General features: G+C 43.3%; 1 protein-coding gene and 1 pseudogene across 4 annotated transcripts in view; both read right to left on the reverse strand.

The window, feature by feature from the left end:
• LOC148854898 (LEAF RUST 10 DISEASE-RESISTANCE LOCUS RECEPTOR-LIKE PROTEIN KINASE-like 2.4) overlaps positions 1–20,412 on the reverse strand; it is a 39,903-nt gene that overhangs the window by 6,542 nt on the left and 12,949 nt on the right. The gene's annotated exons all lie outside the window — the stretch shown is intronic.
• Positions 420–2,851, reverse strand: LOC148854899 (LEAF RUST 10 DISEASE-RESISTANCE LOCUS RECEPTOR-LIKE PROTEIN KINASE-like 2.4; annotated as a pseudogene).

The following is a 20,412-nucleotide window of genomic DNA, read 5'->3' on the forward strand; positions in this document are numbered from 1 at the left end:
TATATATATATATATATATATATATATATATATAATATAAGACATATTTGTAAACCAACACACACATGTAATTAACATTAAAACATATTCCATAACTCTTAACTATTTAAGTATTTCATACATTGTTGTTGTTTGTTTCAAATTTTAACTTGTAATATAATGTTCAAGGAGCTGTCTATCTTCTAGAAATTATGAATGCAATTTATAAGATAGTAATAGGTAGTGTTAACATTTCAATTTGATATTTGAATTATAATTGTTATTTATGAAACAATGCAATTAATTTGAGCTTTTTAATTAGACTAAGCCTAATAGAATAGCCCAAATTGTATAAACCAAACCAAAAGCGGTTTAATCTGGTTTGATTTCTATACTAAAATGATTTATTTCAATCTGTAATTTACCCCCCGTGAACACCCCTAAAACACAAAATCAAATATTACAAAGCTCTTGAGATCCTCAAAAGCTACAAAAATTAGAGATCAACATATACACAGAATTAATGAGTTACAGATAACAAGAAACGATCTAATAAAAACTAGATCACATTGATAACAACAGTATAATAGTCATAGTTTCCTCAAATAAGTGGAAGTCTGAAGAGTGGTCCTTTAAAGGGTGCAGATTGATAATTTCAACTAGATGGGCTCACGGTTGGCCAGAAATTAAGAAATGCTCCATCCAACCCAATCTAAGTTGGACCCGTACCTTGCCACGGATAAAGGTTGTGAGGAAAACAGACATGATTTCACATGAAACTTAAAACCTCCAACACCCAAATCCTCTCTTTTGGCAATTCACCAAATTAACCTGTCAACATTATTAAGTGGGTGTTTGGTATCGTGGTATTATGTGTGTGCTGTGGTATTTGGATCGAGACTTATCCATTGGTTTTGGATTTGGTTCAAATCAAACTAATAACATTAATAAATGAAACTAAAAATAATCAAAATACATATTTCGTTATATAAACGACTTTAATATTGTATATCATAAATAAATTGAAAATAATATCTATGAGACTTGAATCTATGATGCTTTAGAAAATACAGAACATTTAAACCAACTAGATTAATAAATAGATACAAATTTAAGGTAAATATTTAAATATTGTCAAAGTATGATCATATGGAATCAGGTAGGGACGGATCCATATTCGATCCAACTATGGTCACCTTTTAATTGGATTGCGTTTGAATTTGCATTCAATTAAACAAATAACATGTGCAAGCGCAGCTCCACATGCTGTTTTGGAAGAAGAGAATCGTCAACCCCCACAGGCCAGAGCGCCTAATTAGTGCTTAGGTTGGTCTGGTATTGCCAGGTTATAAAATTCTGTAAATGATCTGTTTCATCTATTAGAATATAGAATGGAACTTATGGGTTTGCTGAAGTTCTAGAATAGACTGAACGTAGAATGAGTTGAAAGAGATGACATGGGTGTAGTTGTACTAGCGCAGCTCCACATGCTGTTTTGGAAGAAGAGAATCGTCAACCCCCACAGGCCACAGCACCTAATTAGTGCTTAGGTTGGTCTGGTATTGAGGTTATAAATTTCTGTAAATGATCTGTTTCATCTATTAGAATATAGAATGGAACTTATGGGTTTGCTTAAATTCTAGAATAGACTGAACGTAGAATGAGTTGAAAGAGATGACATGGGTGTAGTTGTACTAGCTACTACCGGTCACTAAAAACTATATTTTGGATCTTATGCTGCAGACTGCAGTTGGGTTTTCAAGATATATAGAACAGCTCAATATGATTCTAGTAGATATTTATTTGCTTACTAATTAACCAACCCTCTGCAAATTAATGACTTGACGAAGATGGAGAGAGAACAATAGGCATTGATTATGCAAAAGAATTATTATGTGAAAAACTGTGTTAACAAGTTCTCTATCCTTTTATTCACTCACAAGAATTAATGATTAACGGGAGACTAGCTAGCGATCAAAGAAATGAAAGGTAACTCTGGCGTTCGAAAAAAGAAGCGTACCTTTGCTAGGAGGTGGTAGAGGAGGAGGAGGAGGAGGAGGAGGAGGAGAACAGGCCTTACTTGGATTTGGGTAAGGGCGGTCAGGGCAAAAGCAAGTAAATCCGTTCAAATACCCACATCTCCTACCGGAACCGATACACTGCGTGCACAGGCGGTCGTTCTCGTTTCCACCGGTATAATCCACCTCGAAACCATTTCTCAGAGTCGTCTGCAAAATTGATTCATTGGCAATGACTACTGTTGTAGAGGCGTAGCTTATCGGGAGAACCGGTATCAGGACGCTAGTGCACAACGTAGATAATTGGATTTGACTGGGTGTGCTCGGGGTGGATTCCATCCAAGGGTAAACGTCGCCAGATATACCATGAATGGAGCAATTAAATTTAGGAATGGGCTCCGGAGGTATCCATCTGTATGATGGACAATCATAGTATAGCGTCAGGTTTACATCAGTGTGAGCATAGTCGAAGTGATTGTAATCAAGGGTAGTCCTGTTATCGAGTCTATCCTGACAGCTATTATCCCAGAAGTCCAGCCTTGCTATTTTTAGAATCTGGTGGGGGTTTTGTTTGATCTTCAATACACGGTATTTCTGCGACCCAATTGTTAGGACCGGGACATCATCTTGGCAAGTGAGCTCAAACTCCGGGAGGCCACAATAAGATGGTCGGTTTTTCCCCCATAAAGGGTAGCAGTCAATTCCAGTGATCTCGCCGCAATCGAATGCTCGGTTACTGCAGTCTGTATACCTCTCGTCACCCTGCTGGCACAAAGTCTTTGGACATGGGTAAAGATAAAGATGAGGAAGAAGCAGAAGAGTTGAGACGGGAGGAGGTGAAGGTGGGGATGCATTTCGGAGAAGGTCCGAGGAGGAGGAGGTTGCAGCAGGAGAAATATAATATACGAGTTAGAAGAAATTAAGAACATTATTAAAAGGAAAGAACAAATGGGGACGAGTTGAATTCATTGGAAGTAGTTATGTACGCACAAGTCAGAGGAAAAGGTAAGACTGGAATCATTTTAATTGGGAGGAAGCTGATGGTCAAGGAGAAGGCTTGGTAACCCGTTTGAAGGTTTTTCACCCACCTAACCCGCGAGGGCACCACTATATAGGGACTCCGACCCCCAAAGCTAAGAGGGGGGTAGAAAGGATGGTAATCCCTGTTCTCTAGCTTTTTCATTTCTCTCCCAGCTCTCTGTAATCAGAATACTAACTTAGGCATTGGAGAGTCCCCACCGGGAAAATAACCCCGGGTCCTCTGATTCAGTTCTTGCAGGTCCCTCAGCTCCCGTCGCCTACAAAGGAGAGGAGATCACCTCATGCAGAGGGCAGTCAGGTTGCACTGCACCAGGGAGCTCCATCATCCTCTGAGTTGCAGGCCGCCTAGGAGCAGGTCAAATGACAAGTCCACCAGGCAGTTCTCCCCCGAGGAGTTCGCCACTAGGGAGCTCGCCACCAGGCAGTTCACCACTAGGCAGCTTTCCACCAGGCAGCTCGTCACCAAGTAGTTCGCCACCAGGTTGTTCGCCACCAGGTAGTTTGCCACCAAGCAGTTCGCCACCAGGCGGTTCTCCAGCAGGGAGTTCGCAACCAAGCAGTTCGTCACCAAGTAGCTCTCCACCAAGGAGCTCGCCACTAGGCAATTCTCCACCAGGGAGTTCGTCACCAAGTAGCTCATCACCAAAGCACGTGACCACCGGGTCAAATAACGAGGTACTTAGCCAAAAAATTTTCTACATCACAAAAAAATGGTATGTAACAAAAAATGGTTACATCAATTGGCGTCGTTTGTGGGAACACGCTACAAAAAGCTAAGTTCTCATCCTACAAAAGCTGAGTTCTCATCTTACCAAAGCTAAGTCCTCACTTTTTAGAAATTGAAGCTATCGCTTTATAGTTTACATTTTCTATGAACTCAAAGACTATGCAGGGAGCTAACAGACTAAGTAGCTCTACCAACCTTACTTTCAATTCAGATAAAGCCTCATCAGTCCTCTCCGCAAGGTCCCCCTACAAAGATGAGCTCTTCGTGGCTTCCGCGGGAGTTGGCGGCCAATAGACTACATAGGCGCCCTTACCGGTCGAGCCTTCCAAGGCTCCCGTGTGAGATGGCGGCCTAAAGCTAGTAGTGCTGCCCCCGAAGGTCGAGCTCCTAGTAGCTTCTTGTAGGAGTGGGTGACCGGCATTACGAAGCTGATGCAGCACAATCATAGCTCTGCATCTCACAGGCAAATCCTATGGGCCACATTACTGCTTAAGACCCGGTCGCCTGTCCGATACGGGCAAAGTCAAAAAAGAGTAGACTACGAGTCACTCCCAAAGCCTACGGGCCACATTACTGCTTAAGACCCGATCGCCTCTCCGGCACAGGCAAAGTCAAAAAAGAATAGACTACGAGTCACTCCCAAAGCCTACGGGCCACATTACTGCTTAAGACCCGGTCCCCTCTCTAGCACGGGCAAAAGTAAAAAAAGAGTAGACTGCGAGTCACTCCCAAAGCCTATAGGCCACATTGCTAAATATCCAATCGCTTCCTCAGTAGGAGCAAAATCAACAAAAGTGAACTATATGTTGCCCCAGAGCCTAAGGGCTACACTACTGGACCGGCAGAGACCCCCTCGCCTTACTGGCAGCTCGCCACATACAGACAGCTCCCAAAGCCTAAGGAATTGGATCAGCACTTAATAGCTCATCGACTTACAGGCCAAAAGAAATCTACTCCCTTCATTGAGTTACTCTCAGCTCGGGAGTGGGGGAAATGATGAGGGCAGATTTGGCCCTCCAATGAAATTGCAACACGTGGCACCTCGTGACAACTAGGTGACACCCAGTCAACAACTTACCAACACCTGGCTGGCCTAGCGCGGACTGGCGCGCGGCCTGCATGCAGCCTGGCGCGTGGCCTGCACACAGCCTGGCGCGCGGCCTGCACGCGACCTGCGTGCTGCCTGGCGTGACCTGGCCGACTTGGATCAGCCCGGGGCATGATCCGACCTGGCAACCCATAAGATGCCCACCGATGAACCATAACGGCATCCTCGCGAGCATGGTAGCTCACCAAGGAGCTCGCCAAGGAGCTCAGTAGCTCACCAAAGAGCTCGCAAAGGAGCTAGGCAGCTCTCCAAGGAGCTCGCCACCAAGGAGCCAGGCAGCTCGGCAAAGCTCCCTACAAGCAGCTCAGCATAGCCCAAGGAGCTCGGCATAGTTCCCCCGGGCATTTCACCACTTGTAGGGTAGCTCGGTACAGAAGATTAGTTTGGCATATCGTAGGAAGATCTCCTGCCTGACAACCTGGCCCAGACACCGACCGACCAACTGACACAAGCGCCGACCTGACAACCTGGCCCAGGCGCTGACCTAGCCGCTTGACACAAGTGCCAGCGTGACATCCTCGAGGAGTTCACCACCGTACCCCAGTTCTGACGGGATATGACAAGTCTTACTATTTGAAGGCTTTTCACCCACCTAACCTGCGAGGACACCAGTATATAAGAACTCCGACCCCCAAAGCCAAGAGGGGTGAAGAAAGTGAAAGAAGGGTAGGATCCATCTAATGGACGCCATAAAGGTTGCGGAATGGGTGGGCGAATTTCAAAAATTTCCTACCTTCTCTCAACTGGGAATCATATTCCCTAAATTTAGAATACAATATTCAAGGATCCTACTTGAACCATAATCAAACCAGATCTGTACCAAAAGATAAATGGGAGGAATATACCTGATCCGGAGAAGCAGTATCTCCCAAAGTTGGTGTTCACGCCCAAAGAATGCTCCAAGATCCGTTCCTGCTGAAGATGACACAGCTGTGAATGGAACAGAACCAGCAGGGTGCGTCCTACACACTGGATCCTTCACAAGAGTCCTCTGGAAGTACTAAATACTGAATCCTTCTCAGTCTTTCTTGCAAGACTGATGTCAAGAACATATTTCTTGACTTTCTTTTCTGCAAAGATCTAATCTTGCAATGGCAGATGGCGGCGGCAGGAGGAGATCTCCAAAAACGAAAAAGGCTGAACTGCTTTTTCTGTTTTTCTGGAGAGTATGAATCAGATCAGATCTGAATTCGCAGGAGGTATTCTATACCTCTACAAGGTGGTTCGAAATCTCCTCCTTTCTTCTTGATTAAGAAACCTCCTTTTTAGGAGTTATCCCAATCCAAATCAGTATTTGGATAGGGGATAATCTTAATCCTTTCTGCAGATAGAGTTAGCTTACTCCTGATCTTATCAGGAGGTTACCAGATTCAAATCTAATTTGAATTTGGTCTCTAAGAGTGGATAAGGCTAAAGGCCCAATCCTTTTACTAACTTTAATCTCAAATTCGCCCCACGGATGGGTGATCATATCAGCCCACCTCGAAATGGGCTTTTGGCCCATTAAGTGTTCAATGTCTAATTACTTTCCAATCTGCTGCCCAGTTGGGCTTCTTTGTATGGCATGGGACCCAAGCATTGATCTACACACCAGCCACATGGGTTCGGCCCAGCCGAATTCACTGAAAAACTCAATGAACCCCTTGAGTCCATCATATGGACCCTATGGGCCCAACACTTACATTAAGTGGTCCCTGAGCCAATCCATCTTATAAAAACCCAGGGACTGTGGGCAGGTGCAAGATTAGCCCATTAGGTATTATCCTCAATGGTCTTACACTTAACCTCTCAGCCCTTAATGATCAAGCACTGCCCGACAAGAGAGAACCTCTCCCTCGGCTGCAAGGAACAGTGCCGCACTCTCCTCTCACATGGATCCCGGGAATTAAAACCATTTGCAAACAATTCGAAACCGAACATATATATATATAAATATATTAATTTTGCAAAACAAAATTCCAACGATTGAAATCAACTGCCGGCAGTTTGGTTTCCATCAGAGAGAGTGCATTCCCGATCATTACCCTTTGTCCGACAAAGTGGCTGATTCTGTCACTATGATCACCCACTCAGATGAATTCTCAAACTGCCCCAACATGCCCAGGTTTTGATCACCGCTAAGGATCTCACTGATTGGCATATCAAAGGCAGCCTGATCCAACACCTAGTGAAATGTCATAATCGAGTCTAGGGGTCAGGTGTAACTTTCCAGTTTTGCCCATCTATCTCCAAGGTCCAGGGCAATACTGGAAATCTGGTCCGGTTCAAGGATTCAAGTAATCCCATACTGCATGTGCCTCGGGTCTTACCTTGATGGCTGAGACAGGCCATCCCAACACTTGGTGGCACACCAGTATCAGCCTTGGCAGGATAAATCTCCCCAGACTTATCCAACGGCTGTGAACATTTAAAACTAACATGAGTCTCTATAAATATCCAGTTTTAGGGTTTTACACAGAATTAAACCAAACAACATGAATCAAACATGCACTTTATTTATTTCCACTAAATAACAAAAGTACATCAAATCAGATTGAAGCTAAGGGCATACAAAACTGTCTAACAGCTCCCACTTGCACTTAGGTCCAATCTGGTACAAGCCGAAGTCCCATACTTTCCACGTGTTTCTCAAACACCTTCTGTGTCAGTGGCTTAGTCAATGGGTCTGCCACATTATCCGCTGATGCTACCTTCTGAATCAGGACATCCCCTCTACCAACGATCTCCCGCAGTACATGGTACTTTCTCTCGATGTGCTTCGACTTCGAGTGAGCCCGAGGCTCTTTAGCCTGGGCAATCGCTCCATTGTTGTCACACAATAACGGGATGGGAGATGTGCTGGATGGAATCGCTCCCAATTCGTGTATGAACTTCTTCATCCACACGGCTTCCTTGGCAGCTTCACTTGCGGCAATGTACTCGGCCTCGGTTGTGGAGTTTGCAGTGGACCCCTGTTTGCTGCTTTTCCAGCAAACAACACACGATCCTATCGTGAAAACATACCCAGATGTAGACTTTCTATCATCTAAATCCGACTGGAAATCGGCATCGGTATACCCTAGAACTTGCAGTGAACTCCCATCGAATACCAGACAAAACTCTTTTGTCCTTCGAAGGTATTTGAGTATGTTCTTCACAGCAGTCCAATGCTCCTGCCCTGGGTTTGCCTGGAATCTGCTTACCACACTCACCGCCTGAGCAATGTCAGGGCGAGTGCACAGCATGGCATACATGATGCTCCCTACGGCTGAGGCATAGGGAACGTCTCTCATGCTCTCAATCTCCTCAGAAGTCTTGGGAGACATCTTCTTGGAGAGAGTGACTCCGTGCCTGAAAGGAACGTTTCCTTTCTTGGAGTTCTCCATGCTGCCCCCTGACCCTAACGAGCACCCGTAGAACAAATTCATGTACAGATCACTCGGAATTGAAGTGAAAGGGGTGAAATTGAGGCTGGTGTTTACAGGTTGCGTTTTAAAAATGCCGTCGTCCAACACATCCACTCGGGCGACCTTTAGAATTCGATTCCTGGTATCGATCTGCAAAACGCGGTAACTTTGTGACATGATCTCAATGGAAGTTAGGTTGTTGTTTCCGCATACCAGCCTGAATTCTGGAGGGCCACAATAACTGGGTCGACCATTTCCCCAGAAAGGGTAGCCGACTCCTTGGATGTTTCCACAGTCGAAAGTGCGATTGCAGTTTAAGTATTGTGGATCATCACCGCATAAAGCTGATGGAACCTCAATGGAGAGGAAGACGATAGCTGTAAACAGGAAGAGCGCTAGCAGGGAAGATCGGAGGAATACGTTGTTACACAGTCTTGTATGTCCTTAGCTTCAATCGGATTTGATGTACTTTTATTATTTAGTAGAAATAAATTAAAATGCATGTTTGATTCATGTTATTTGGTATAATTCTGTGTAATACCCTAAAACTAGACACTTATAGAAACTTGTGTTACTTTTAAATGTTCACAACCATTGGATAAGTCTGGGGAGATTTATCTTGCCAAGGTTGATACTGATGTGCCACCAAGTGTTGGAATGGCTTGTTTCGGCCATCAGGGTAAGACCCGAGGCACATGCAGTATGAGATTGCTTGAACCCTTGAACCGGACCAGATTTCCAGTATTGCCCTAGACCTTAGAGACAGATGGGCAAAACTGGAAAGTTACACCTGACCCCTAGACTCGATTATGACACATCACTAGGTGTCGGATCGGGTTGTCTTTGATGTGTCAATCAGTGAGATCCTTAGTGGGGGTCAAAACCTGGACATGTTGGGGCAGTATGAGAATTCATCTGAGTGAGTGTTCATAGTGACAAGATCAACCCCTTTGTCGGACAATGGTAATGATCAGAAATGCACTCTCTGATGGAAACCAAACTGCCGGCAGTTGATTTCAATCGTTGGAATTTTGTTTTGCAAAATTAATATATATATGTCTATGTACGGTTTCAAAAGATTTGCAAAATGTTTTAATTCTCGTGATCCATGTGAGTGGAGAGTGCGGCACTGTTCCTTGCAACCGAGGGAGAGGTCTTCTCTTGTCGGGCAGTGCTTGATCATTAAGGGCTGAGAGGTTAAGTGTAAGATCATTTAGGATAATACCTGATGGGGTAATCTTGCACTTGCCCACAGTCCCTGGGTTTTTATAAGATGGTTTGGCCCAAGGACCACTTAATGTAAGTGTTGGGCCCATAGGGTCCATGTAATGGGCTCAAGGGGGTCATTGAGTCTTTCAGTGAATTCGGCTGGGCCTTGTAATAAAGGCTGGGCCGAACCCATGTGGCTAGTGTGTAGATCAATGCTTGGGTCCCACACCATACAAAGAAGCCCAACTGGGCAGCAGATTGGAAACTGGTTAAACATTGAACACTTAATGGGCCAAAAACCCATTTCGAACTGGGCTGATATGATCACCTGTTCATGGGGCGAATCTGAGATTAATGTTAGTAAAAGGATTGTGTCTTTAACCTTATCCACTCTAAGAGACCAAATTCAAATTAGATTTGAATCTGGTAACCTCCTGATAAGATCAGGAGTTAACTAACTTAATTTAGAAATAGGATTAAGATTAACCCCTATCCAAATACTGATTTGGATTGGGATAACTCCCAAAATGTTGGGAGGTTTCTTAATCAAGAAGAAAGAGGAGAAAACCCTAGCGGAAATATCAGATTTCGAACTGGGGGTTTGAGTAAGCAAGAGACACCTCCTGCGAATTGAGATTTGATCTCTCACAGACTCTAGAGAGAAGAGACAGTTTTACCCTCTTTGTCCCTGGACTTCTCCGCCTTCAGCCGCCGCCACTCCCTGTTGGAAGATTGGATCTTTGCAGCAACAAGAAGTCAAGAAATTGGTTTTGACAACAATCTTGCAAGAAAGACAAAAGGATTCGGTTTTCAAGGTTTCCAGAGGGTTCTTGTGAAGAATCCAGTGTGTAGGACGCACCCTGCTGGTTCTGTTCCATCCACAACTGTGTCATCTTCAGCAGGAGCGGATCTTGGTTTCTTCTTTGGGCGTGAACACCAACTTTGGGAGATGTTGTTTCTCTGGATCAGGTATAATCCTTCCTGTTTCCTTTTGGTTCAGATTTGGTCTGATTATGGTTCAAGTAGAATCCTTGAATAATGTATTCTAAATTTAGGGAATATGATTCCCAGTTGGAAGAAGGTAGGAAAATTTTTGAAATTTGCCCACCCATTCCGCACCCTTCATGGCGTCCATTAGATGGATCCTACTATTATTTCAGTAGTATCAGAGCCACAGGTTCGAATCTTGAACCAAAAGAAAATCAGATTTGACCCTACGTAGATGGACAGAAAATGTTCTGCCAAGATCTACGCAGATTGCTTTCTTTTTTTTTTTCAAGAAATGGTTTCTTGTTAAGGGCATTTGATCTGAAATTAATTTTTTTAAATCCAAAAATTTATTTAGATTTGTTCTTTATTTATTTTTGATTTAATGGACAGTTCGAACCTGGAGATCGCAGTGCAGTTTGGGTGCAGATGGTCTGCGCACCCATTTTCATTTATTTTATTCAATTCGGTCTGTAAATATTTTTTTGTTTTTCTAGACTGAATGTATAGGATTTGATCAAGAATGTAATTAATTAATAGAAATAGGATTTTTGTTTTATTTATTTTCTTGATTAAAGAAGAAGGAAGAAGATGGCGGCACTGGAGATTTGCAGATGGTGAAATCGCCTACTGCGATTTACAGTTTATGAAACTATAACTTTTGTGATTAACCTCTGTTTTGTAGGTGGTACGAACAGTCCATATTTGATTTATGATTGTCTAAAATCAAAATTATTAATTTCAGATCTCTCATGAATTAATTCTTGAATTGAAAATCAGTTTTGGACCATTTCGGACTACATTTGACCAAAACTGTTTGGACCGAATCTGAGATTCGAAAGGGGGCTGTTTTTCAGTCCATATTTCTCACACTGGTTATTCCAAATCTGGTGTCCAATTACAGGGATTAATTCGGCCCACTTGTAAAACCCAATTTTAAAGGGTTATAACTGCAAAAGCCCATTATTGTGAGAAAAGTTGTATGGGCCGAACTGCTAACTGCTATTCAGCCCATACACCTAGTAGACATTAATTGTTAATGCTTTAAGTTTTTTAAATTGACTATTCGATGGGCTTTACAGTAGTTAATTGATTGGATCAATTCCTCCTTTACATTTGATGTTTGGATGTTTGATGTGCTGTGACCATGGGCCATAAGCACTTGGCCCATGTTGACTCGTTAGTTGCTCTTGCGCACCATGGTGTCCCTTAAGGTCATTGGATGAACCCTCTCTACTTGGTGGGCCCCACAACCCTGAAAAGGGATGCGTACGAAACCCCTAGCCGATTGAGGCCCACCAGAAATCTGACTTTATGAAAGTCAGTGGGAGCCACTTTGGTTTGACCTAAATTAAAACTAGGGCGTAATTTTGTTCCCTCCAAGCAAATATGAGTGCATGTGATAGGGAGATCCATTTGATGGACTCTCTAAAGGCCTTCCGTCATTAGCACAATGATGGGTCCATCAGTAATGAGGAAACGCACCATAAAATTGGGCTATCCATTTGCTGTTGGATCTGTTAGAGTGTTTCATTAGATGATAGGGGCGTCATAGACTGATGTGGGAGGGCTTCACCAGAAAATGGGAACTCTCTCATGGTACCTTGGCGTAACCTGAATATGATGGGTGTGCACTCACTGGACAGAAAGGTTTACCTGAAAACGGCTCTGAACCTTGTCTGACAGAGGCCAATGGGAAACTCATCTGATGAGTGGATATGATCCGTCACAGAAAGGTGATGGGGTTATACAACTGAAACAGTAGGCTTCACGCACCCTATGTGATTTCCCACATTTCCAGAGACATTCTGTCGTATCCGTCACTGAGAAAGGAGGGAAAATCTTAGAGGTGAATAAATGGGAATGGAACATAGATTAAAAGCCATATCTATGTAGGTAACATGAATCAAACTAAGGTTGTGGACTAACGTTTTTGCTGTTTTATCAAAAAATGGCAAATGGTCAATTTGCAAAGCTTCTAGACGATAACAAGCTTAAGGGCCCAAACTATGCCGACTGGTACAGAAATCTTATGCTGGTCCTAACTTCTGAAAAGTTAGATGAACGTCCGGGTGATAGGGCTTCTGAGGCCCGTAGGAGGGACTACCAAGATTAGGAGGATAAGAACACCCTAGTCCGCTGCTTTGTCATTGCCTCATTAGACAACTCAATACAGAGGCAGTTCGATCAGATCGAACTAGCCAAGGACATATTGGATAGTCTAAGAACAATGTATGAAGAGCATAACCGTTCTACTTGACAGAAGGTCCTGAAATTGTTCATGACCACGCAGATGTCCAAGGGGCAGAAAGTTCATGACCATTGTCTTCGGATGATGGGATACATTAATGAACTCGAAGCTCTTGGATCCGGGCTAGATTTTGGCACGCAAGTGGATGCCATCCTGAATTCTTTTCCCTCTTCCTTCAATGCGTTCACTATGAACTATAATATGAATAAGCTGAATGTCAGCGTCCAGGAACTCAGCAATATGTTGCAGAGGGCCGGAGATCTTTTAAAGAATGATGAGCCTGTGGTTATGCTTGCTGAAACTAACAAATCGGGCAAGAAAAAGAGAAAGGCAAAGAAGCCCCTGAAGAAAGCTGCCAAACCCAAGAAGCAGAAGAAGAACAAGGCATTTGATGTCTGTCACTTCTACAAACAGACCGGCCACTGGAAGAGGAACTGTCCTACCTACCTGGAATCTAAGAAAGGTAACACAGAAACTTGTGTCATAGAAACTAATATGTTAGTTACTTCTGTGTCCTTGTGTGTTGACTCCGAGGCTTCAACTCATGCGTGTAACTCACTGCAGGGGTTCAAAGTTAGTAGAAGATTGAGTGATGGCGAAGTGACACTATTCTTGGGAACGACTGCAAGTGTTGCAGCTGCGGCGATAGGAACCGTAGAATTAGTTTTTAGAGAATGAGTCCTTGTACTTAAAGGTTGTCTTTATGTACAGAACTTGAGAAGAAATTTAATTTCTGTTTCTAAACTGTGTACTGATGGATATACTGTTTATTTTAGTAATATGATTACTATTAAATGGAATAACAAATTCATCGCATGTGGGGAACTGGAGAATGGTCTCTATGTTCTACATCCTTCTCTAGAAACTAACCTAACCGAAACTATGTCGGTTGAAAATCCCAAGAAAAGGAATCGTGATACAGTTAATCCCACGTACCTCTGGCATTACCGACTTGGCCATATCGGTGTTGATCGAATCACAAGACTGGTAAATGATGGTCCTTTGGATTTTGTAACCATAGAAAATCTTCTCACTTGTGAGTCTTGCCTTCAAGGCAAGATGACTAAGCGGCCATTTGACGGTAAGCCTGAAAGATCTGGAGGCACACTTGACCTAATACATACTGATGTATGTGGTCCCCTAAGTGTTAGGACACGGAATCAACACGTGTACTTCATCACCTTTACAGATGATTTTTCACGATATGGTTACGTGTACCTAATGAGACACAAGTCTGAATCCTTTGAAAAGTTCAAAGAGCTCAGACAAGAAGTCGAGAAACAATTAGGGAGAGAAGTTAAGGCTGTTCGATCAGATCGAGGTGGCGAGTATCTCTCTGACGAATTCAGGGACTACTTAAAGGACAATGGGATAGTGTCACAGCTAGCTCCTCCTGCTACACCTCAACTCAACGGTGTTTCAGAGAGGAGGAATAGGACTTTGTTGGACATGGTCCGGTCACTTCTCGTACGGTTAGAATTACCTACATCCTTTTGGGGATATGCATTAGAGACTGCTATCTACGTGCTGAATCAGGTTCCAACCAAATCAATTCCAAAAATGCCAAGTGTAAGACACTTGAAGATTTGTGGTTGTCTTGCACACGTTAAAAGAACAAGTGCGGACAAGTTGGAATCCAAAACCAACCGTTGCCTATTTATAGGCTACCTAAAGGATTCAGTGGGTTATCTATTCTATGACCCAAGTGAGCAGAAAGTGTTCTGCAGTCGAAACGCCCAATTCTTAGAATCCGAATACATCATGGACACTCACCGTCAGGAAATAGTTCTTGATGAGGAGAGCTCAGGAGCAGTGGGAGATGTCCCACAAGTTCCAGGTAGTGACCAACCTAGAAGGTCCACCCGGGTATCCATACCACCAGTCCAATATGGTTATGACCAGGATACCTACCTGGTGGAAGCCTTGACTAGTGAAGAGGATCCCGTGACTTACGTGGAAGCTATGTTAGACATAGATTCCCAGAAGTGGGTAGAGGCCATGAGAGCTGAGATGGACTCGATGGAGACCAATGGAGTCTGGACTCTAGTAGATCTGCCCTCCGGGGTAAAAGCAATTGGTTGCAAATGGATCTACAAGAGGAAGAAGGGCCCCGATGGTAGGATTGAGACCTACAAAGCTCGCTTGGTGGCGAAAGGGTATACTCAGAAAGAAGGCATCGATTATGAGGAAACCTTTTTGCCCGTGGCCATGCTTAAATCCATTAGGATCCTGATAGCTGTAGCAGCATACCATAACTACGAGATTTGGAAAATGGATGTCAAAACCGTGTTCCTGAATGGAGATTTTAGTGAAGATATCTACATGCAGCAGCCGCAAGGCTTCATTGCTGCTGGTCAGGAACACATGGTATGTAAACTCAATAGATCCATATATGGACTTAAGCAGGCTTCTAGGAGTTGGAACATCCATTTTGATTCTGCCGTCAAAACGTTTGACTTTGAGCAGACTCCGGATGAGCCCTGTGTTTACAGGAAGTCCAGTGGGGATAAGATTACCTTTTTAGTATTGTACTCATTGGGAATGATGAAGGAATGTTGACTTCGGTCAAGGTATGGCTGTCACAGCAGTTCTCCATGAAAGATCTTGGAGAAGCTTCATATATACTGGGTCTTCGACTCTATAGAGATAGATCGAAGCGGATAATTGGATTATCACAGGCTGCTTACATTGACAAAATTGTCAAAAGGTACAGCATGGAAAACTCCAAAAAGGAAATGTTCCTTTCAGACATGGAGTAACTCTCTCCAAAAAGATGTCTCCCAAGACTTCTGAGGAGATTGAGGGCATGAGAGATGTTCCCTATGCCTCAGTCGTAGGGAGCATCATGTATGCCATGCTATGCACTCGCCCGGACATAGCTTAGGCGGTGAGTGTGGTAAGCAGATTTCAGGCTAACCCAGGGCAGGAGCATTGGACTGTTGTGAAGAACATTTTTAAATACCTTCGAAGGACAAAAGAGTTTCGTCTGGTATTCGATGGTAGTTCACTGAAAGTTCTGGGGTATACCGATACCGATTTTCAGTCAGATCCAGATGATAGAAAGTCTACATCTGGGTATGTTTTCACGATAGGACCATGTGCTGTTTGCTGGAGAAGCCGCAAACAGGGGTCCACTGCAGACTCCACAACCAAGGCCGAGTACATTGCCGCAAGTGAAGCTACCAAGGAAGCCGTATGGATGAAGAAATTCATACACGAATTGGGAGTGATTCCGTCCAACATCACCCATCCCGTTGTTGTGTGACAACAATGGAGTGATCACCCAGGATAAAGAGCCTCGGGCCCACTCGAAGTCAAAGCACATCGAGAGGAAGTACCAAGTACTACGGGAGATCATTGGTAGAGGGGACGTCCTAATTCAGAAGGTAGCATCAACGGATAATGTGGTAGACCCATTGACTAAGCCACTGACACAGAAAGTGTTTGAGAAACACGTGGAAAGTATGGGACTCCGGCTTGTACCATATTGGACCTAAGTGCAAGTGGGAGCTGTTAGAAGTCTTGTATGCCCTTAGCTTCAATCGGATTTGATGTACTTTTATTATTTAGTGGAAATAAATTAAAGTGCATGTTTGATTCATGTTGTTTGGTATAATTCTGTGTAATACCCTAAAACTAGACACTTATAGAAACTTGTGTTACTTTTAAATGTTCATAACCATTGGATAAGTCTGGGGAGATTTATCTTGCCAAGGCTGATACTGATGTGCCAGCAAGTGTTGGGATGGCTTGTTTCGGCCATCAGGGTAAGACCCAAGGCGCATGCAGTATGGGATTGTTTGAACCCTTGAACCGGACCAGATTTCCAGTATTGCCCTAGACCTTGGAGACAGATGGGCAAAACTGGAAAGTTACACCTGACCCCTAGACTCGATTATGACACATCACTAGGTGTCGGATCGGGTTGTCTTTGATGTGTCAATCAGCGAGATCCTTAGTGGGGGTCAAAACCTGGACATGTTGGGGTAGTATGAGAATTCATCGGAGTGAGTGGTCATAGTGACAAGATCAACCCCTTGGTCGGACAATGGTAATGATCAGGAATGCACTCTCTCTGATGGAAACCAAACTGCCGGCAGTTGATTTCAATCGTTGGAATTTTGTTTTGCAAAATTAATATATATATGTATATGTACGATTTCAAAAGATTTGCAAAATGTTTTAATTCTCGTGATCCATGTGAGTGGAGAGTGCGGCACTATTCCTTGCAGCCGAGGGAGAGGCCTTCTCTTGTCGGGCAGTGCTTGATCATTAAGGGCTGAGAAGTTAAGTGTAAGATCATTTAGGATAATACCTGATGGGCTAATCTTGCACCTGCCCACAGTCCCTGGGTTTTTATAAGATGGTTTGGCCCAAGGACCACTTAATGTAAGTGTTGGGCCCATAGGGTCCATGTGATGGGCTCAAGGGGGTCACTGAGTCTTTCAGTGAATTCGGCTGGGCCTTGTAATAAAGGCTGGGCCAAACCCATGTGATTGGTGTGTAGATCAATGCTTGGGTCCCACGCCATACAAAGAAGCCCAACTGGGCAGCAGATTGGAAACTAGTTAAACACTAAACACTTAATGGCCCAAAAACCCATTTCGAACTGGGCTGATATGATCATCTGTTCATGGGGCGAATTTGAGATTAATGTTAGTAAAAGGATTGGGTCTTTAACCTTATCCACTCTAAGAGACCAAATTCAAATTAGATTTGAATCTAGTAACCTCCTGATAAGATCAGGAGTTAACTAACTTAATCTAGAAATAGGATTAAGATTAACCCCTATCCAAATACTGATTTGGATTGGGATAACTCCCAAAATGTTGGGAGGTTTCTTAATCAAAAAGAAAGAGGAGAAAACCCTAGCATAAATATCAGATTTCGAACTGGGGGTTTGAATAAGCAAGAGACACCTCCTGCGAATTGAGATTTGATCTCTCACAGACTCTAGAGAGAAGAGGCAGTTTTACCCTCTTTGTCCCTGGACTTCTCCTCCTTCAGCCGCCGCCACTCCCTATTGGAAGATTGGATCTTTGCAGCAACAGGAAGTCAAGAAATTGGTTCTTGACAACAGTCTTGCAAGAAAGACAAAAGGATTCGGTGTTCAAGGTTTTCAGAGGGTTCTTGTGAAGAATCCAGTGTGTAGGATGCACCCTACTGGTTCCGTTCCATCCACAGCTGTGTCATCTTCAGCAGGAGCGGATCTTGGTTTCTTCTTTGGGCGTGAATACCAACTTTGGGAGATATTGTTTCTCCGGATCAGGTATAATCTTTTCTGTTTCCTTTTGGTTCAGATCTTCAGCAGGTGAAACGTGGACACTGCACCTGTCCGCCGGACTTCCAACATTCCTTGCAGGGTTGGTAGTTTAGATACTCACCATCATTCCACCGCAACCAGAACCCTTGGCTAATAACATCGCCGAGTAGCGAGAAATTCTTGACCAACGTCTGGTTAGCTGTTGGAGGAACTGGGACTATCACTCTTATTTCGCACGGCATACCCGGGTACCCAACCTGATTGTGTAATTGGGTCGCTGATGCAATACCATAATAAAGAAGTGCCTCATGAGAATTAAAAGTATCCGAGCAATTAATTTGGGCCAACGTTGCAGATGAAACTGGTGGTGGGTGGCCGTGGGCGTGGCAACCATAGAACAAAACAAGATAAGGATCATCAGGTTCATAAACAAAGGGGGAGAAATCGAGGCTGCTGTTAACATATTTTGATGGACGCCCATCTCATCATATGGGTGACAGCTCATGGGAAGAGTTCAAGATAAGCCAGAGAACTCAAAGAATCCAAGATAATTCAGGAATTCAAAATACATCAAGAATTCAAGAGTCCAAGATAATTCAAGAATTCAAGATTATTCCAAGATAATTCAAGAATTCAAGAATTATCAAAATTCAAGAATTCAAGATCCATCAAGAATTCAAGAATTCAAGACTCATCAAGAATTCAAAGAATCCAAGACTCATCAAGAATTCAAGAATTTTAGATAATCCAAGATTCGTGCATGGATAAGATCAAGGGAGATCGGACGGGGGAGATCAAGTCAAGAAGAGTTTGATCCTATTTACAAGTTTGAGATGTTTAGATCAAATCTAATTTCTTTTCCTAGTTCTTTAATAATTTTTCAATGTATTATAAATACTGCTATTTCCCAAAATTATTAATCAACTTCATACTTCAGAATTTCTTCAGATTTCCTCTTCAATTTTCGCCACATTTTTTCTCTCCTAGAGAATTCGGTGTTCTTCGCTAGAAACTAGCGAACGCCCGGTGCTTGCATAGCCAGCCCGATTTATTGCTTCCACGCTGCGTCAAGTGGTATCAGAGCAGGGAATTCGCCCAGTCATGTCCAACCCAGACGGTAGCAGTCGCAACCCACCCTGTGACGGAGATCAGGGGTTTCCAACTGTTTGGAGAGCAATCGAAGAACAGCGTACAGCCACACGTAACATCGAACGGCAATTGGCAGAGGTGACTGAGCAACTGCAAACTTTGTTACGGGAGGCTGTCCCATGGAACCGGGAAAATCCACAGCAGATCAAAGGAGACATCCAGGACAGACCACCCGTCGTTACTGCGTCCCGACGTCCAATCCTTGATGATGACAATGATGATGATTTCGAATTTGGTGGTGCTCCAGTTCTTCCCAGCAATGACAGAAACGGTAGAAATTGGCACAATCAATGTAATTTCAATCCTCGTATGAATAATGATGAATTTAAACTCAAGGTAGATATTCCTACTTTTAGTGGAGATCTTGGTATAGAGGGACTTCTGGATTAGATCACAGAAGTCGATAGGTTCTTTGATTACATGGAGATACCAGAGGAACGAAGGGTAAAACTGGTAGCTTTCCGATTAAAGGGAGGCGCATCTATTTGGTGGGAACGGATGAGAGAGACCCGGATGAGAGAAGGAATGGATCCTGTTCGAACCTGGAGGCACATGAAACAATTAATCAGATGTAGATTTTTACCTCCTGATTATGAACAATATATGTTTGAATCTTATCAGAGGTGTGCGCAGGGTTCTCGTAGTGTTAATGAATATACATATGAATTTTTGAGATTAGCTGAAAGAAATCAATTATCTGAAAGTGATAACCAGCAGGCAGCCCGTTATCTAAGCGGTTTAAGACCGTCCATCAGAGATAAAATTGGTGTACAGATGGTTCTTAGTGTGCAGGAAGCAAAGAACCTAGCCTTGAAAGTAGAATTGATGTTCCAAGATAAGGCACGTAGTACGGATAACGCCAGTAAGGTTGTTACAGGGGGACATACTCGTGGTAAACCTTCCAACCCTCCTAAACCCAGTAATCCCTATGCAAAGCCTGCTCCTATTAAATGCTTTAAATGTAATGAGGTTGGACATAGATTCAGTGACTGTCCCAAGAGGAAGGCAGTTAATATGGTAGAAAGGGATGAGGAAGAAGATTTGGAGGATGAAGTATACTGTGGACCTGATGGGGAAGATGAAGAGGGTCCATACGAACATGAAGAGTATACCTGTGTTGTGAGAAAATTAATGTTGTCCCAGAAAAATAAAGATACTTCTCAAAGGCACAGATTGTTTCGTACTAGATGTACTGTCAAGGGTAAATTATTTGATTTAATTATTGATAGTGGCAGTCAAGAAAATATTATTTACAGGGATGTCATACAAAGGTTACAATTACTTCTTGAAAAAC

The sequence above is a fragment of the Nelumbo lutea genome, chromosome 4, assembly GCF_056320005.1.
Source record: "Nelumbo lutea isolate HS-2025 chromosome 4, American lotus-T2T, whole genome shotgun sequence".
NCBI lineage: Eukaryota > Viridiplantae > Streptophyta > Magnoliopsida > Proteales > Nelumbonaceae > Nelumbo > Nelumbo lutea.